At 40.8% G+C, this 3,691-nt stretch overlaps 1 pseudogene; it reads right to left on the bottom strand.

Moving 5' to 3' along the window:
• Positions 1-1,812: 1,812 nt before the first annotated feature.
• Positions 1,813-3,691, bottom strand: part of LOC115199183 (plexin-B2-like) — a 213,584-nt pseudogene continuing 211,705 nt past the window's right edge.

Below are 3,691 nucleotides of genomic sequence, written 5' to 3'. Positions count from 1 at the left end.
CGTGTGTCCCAAATGACACCTTTTTCCCTACATTTGACCATTTTGACAAATGTAGGGAACAGGGTACCATTTGAGGGACACCCTAATTCTCTGATAACAAATCAAATAAGCATATCTCCCCTTTTCTCCTCCCATCATCACTACCTTTTTATTATTACCACCAATTCTCTATTCGTTAAGGCACTTCCTGGATAAACAAAGGCAATAAAAAGCTTTGCAATAGACTGTCAGCAGAAGAGCGAGAGAAAACGAGAGGAGAGAGAACGAGAAGAGAGAATGAGAGGGACATACATAAGAGAAGAGTGAGAAAGAACCATGGAGAACAAGAGAGAAAGTGACAAAGAAAATGAAAAAGAGAATGCATAAATGAGTCGGTCCGTGATGACTTGTGCAGTCTGGTTGTAATTAGAGATCAAAGGAGTTCCCCTGCTGTGTCCGTCTGTCTGGCTGGTGTGGGTCCTCTAGAGTGGGCAGAGACTGGGTATGTGACTGGCAGCCATAGCAACACCAGACAGTCTGCTGATGCCATCTACCCCCTACGGCACACTATTCCCTATATAGGGCACTACTTTTTTTTTTTACCAGGGCCCTATAGGGAATAGGGTGCCGTTTGAGACGTATTCTCAGTCATAGCCACCTGCTATGGTAACCGAGGGGTTCTGAGACTAATTACAACTTGAGGAAAGTCTCACAATTCCCTCTCAATTCCTGTTAATATTCATGACAGAGTTGTGCAAGTGTCTGAGTTAGGTGCTAAGTCATATCCCATATTAGGATTGGTCCTCATTCATCCAAGTGTCTGAGTTAGGTGCAAAGTCATATCCCATATTAGGATTAGTCCTCATTCAACCATATAGCTGGCAAGCAAGGAGAACCCAGCATCCTCAGATGAAATGAGACTAATCCTGTAGTTGAGGAAAGACTCGAATTTCAATTCAAAAGACACATTCATATTTATCAGAGAGTTGCACAAGTGTCCCCATTTGACACTATGAGTGGTGAACGCAGTAAGGAGCAACCTAACAATGCTCAGATGAACTCAGACACTTAGGCAGGGCCCCAAATACCACTATTGCCTTTATAGTGCACTTTTTGGGGGGCCCCGCTGGCCCTGGTCAAATGTAGTGGACTATATAAGGAATAGGGTGCCATTTGGGATGCATCCTTAAATACATCACCAGATCAATATGTGAGCATATATGCAGCATCACATCATGTACCATATAGAAATTCTATTCATCTACCCCCCTATAGCTTCAGGATGACAACACATCATGTACCATATAGAAATTCTAATCATCTACCCCCTATAGCTTCAGGATGACAACACATGTACCATATAGAAATTATATTAATCTACCCCCCTTATAGCTTCAGGATGACAACACATCATGTACCATAGAGAAATTCTATTCATCTACCCCCCTATAGCTTTAGGATAGCACATCATGTACCATAGAGACATTCTATTCATCTACCCCCCTATAGCTTCAGGATGACAACACATCATGTACCATATAGAAATTCTATTCATCTACCCCCTATAGCTACAGGATGACAACACATCATGTACCATAGAGACATTCTATTCATCTACCCCCCTATAGCTTCAGGATGACAACACATCATGTACCATAGAGAAATTCTATTCATCTACCCCCTATAGCTACAGGATGACAACACATCATGTACCATAGAGAAATTCTATTCATCTACCCACTATAGCTACAGGATGACAACACATCATGTACCATATATAAATTCTATTCATCTACCCCCCTTACAGCTTCAGGATGACAACACATCAACACATTGGTTTAGTATTAAAATATATTTGAGGAGTGATTCAAAATGATGAAGCAGTTGCATAGCAGATAAAACAAACGAGCTGATGACGACGTGAAAACTATTTGGCAAATGATTTAAGGATGATGTTTGAAATCCATTGAAACAGTTTCAGAAGAATTGACAGAAAAGGCAGTACCTGTACTGTAGACCAGCTCCACAAGTCATGGTGGTTCACAGCTCAATGATTTACAAAAGTACCATTCAATTATATACATATGTAATGATCATTTTAGCATTTCTCTTTTCAATATCTAGTCTCATGTTTCACACACAGGCAATGGTCTACAATGACAATAAGAGCCATTTTGAAATTAACTGTTTAAAAAAATTATACAGAAAAACAATGATGGCATAACACATACCAGCAAACATTATATACTATTAGCATTGAGCTAAAGTGGTTACATTTCAGATTAACAGAACCCTGATTCATCTATACACATATGTACTATTTCTGGACTCACGATGGAAAAACTAAGGCAAATGATTTATTTATTGTATAAAAATGAGAAGATGTTCAACTTCAGCTCTACTGTGTATTGGCACTTAGTCAAGCCAAAGCCTAACAGGTGACAGCTCTAACTTGGTCCACCAGTTAGTTTCAGTGAGACGTTGATATCAATGTGCTTCATCTTTTAGTCTGTTTGGTTTGTTTGACTACTGTATAGGGGAGAGCTGACCCTGAATAGTGACACAGTCATTCATGTGAAGTGGTTCAAGGCTGCTGCACCCTATTCCCCTTCATAATGCACTACACTGAGAACCCACATTCAAAATATATCAACGACAAATACAAAATCATGACAAAAACAAAGTTCGGCCATTTTTAGAACAACAACATGATTAACCAGTCATAACTAGCCAATGGCAATGCAGATTACACAGTAAGCAACCAATCGATTTAAACACAGGATATGACATCATGGAACACCCTGCTTCTTCGCTTCTAGAAACTTTTTAAAAACACAAATTAACAAACTTAGTTGTGCCCATCCATCCTTTTAAAAAATAATTTCATCTTGGTATGTAAAGCGTCTTTTGCATAAAGCCTGTGCCATAAAAATATATTTACATACAACACTACTCTCCTAACTCTGGTCTACTCTGGAGCACATTAAACATCTGATTATCTGTACAAGTCATCAATACCAGGTTGTATATCATGAGACTGACAGGTATAGTTGCTATGGTTGGTCAGTGGTGGTGTACCGTATATCCTCTGTAGGCTGGGTTTACAGTCTGCTAGCTCACTCAGGGACTATACTGTAGGCTGGGTTTACAGTCTGCTAGCTCACTCAGGGACTATACTGTAGGCTGGGTTTACAGTCTGCTAGCTCACTCAGGGACTATACTGTAGGCTGGGTTTACAGTCTGCTAGCTCACTCAGGGACTATACTGTAGGCTGGGTTTACAGTCTGCTAACTAACTCAGGGACTATACTGTAGGCTGGGTTTACAGTCTGCTAACTAACTCAGGGACTATACTGTAGGCTGGGTTTACAGTCTGCTAACTAACTCAGGGACTATACTGTAGGCTGGGTTTACAGTCTGCTAGCTCACTCAGGGACTATACTGTAGGCTGGGTTTACAGTCTGCTAGCTCACTCAGGGACTATACTGTAGGCTGGGTTTACAGTCTGCTAGCTCACTCAGGGACTATACTGTAGGCTGGGTTTACAGTCTGCTAGCTCACTCAGGGACTATACTATAGGCCCTTGCTCATGCAGTCTATATGATCCATAGAGTCAGAGAGAAAGAGGGAGACAGAGAGATTAGGGATCATCCAGTCCCACTTTGGCCCAGAAGCTCTGCTCCTTCACAAGTATTTTCTCCAAAACGCAATAG

The sequence above is a fragment of the Salmo trutta genome, chromosome 8 (genome assembly GCF_901001165.1).
Source record: "Salmo trutta chromosome 8, fSalTru1.1, whole genome shotgun sequence".
NCBI classification, from domain to species: domain Eukaryota; kingdom Metazoa; phylum Chordata; class Actinopteri; order Salmoniformes; family Salmonidae; genus Salmo; species Salmo trutta.
Note: the sequence above shows the minus strand (reverse complement) of the source record. Positions and strands in the feature narration are given on the sequence as shown.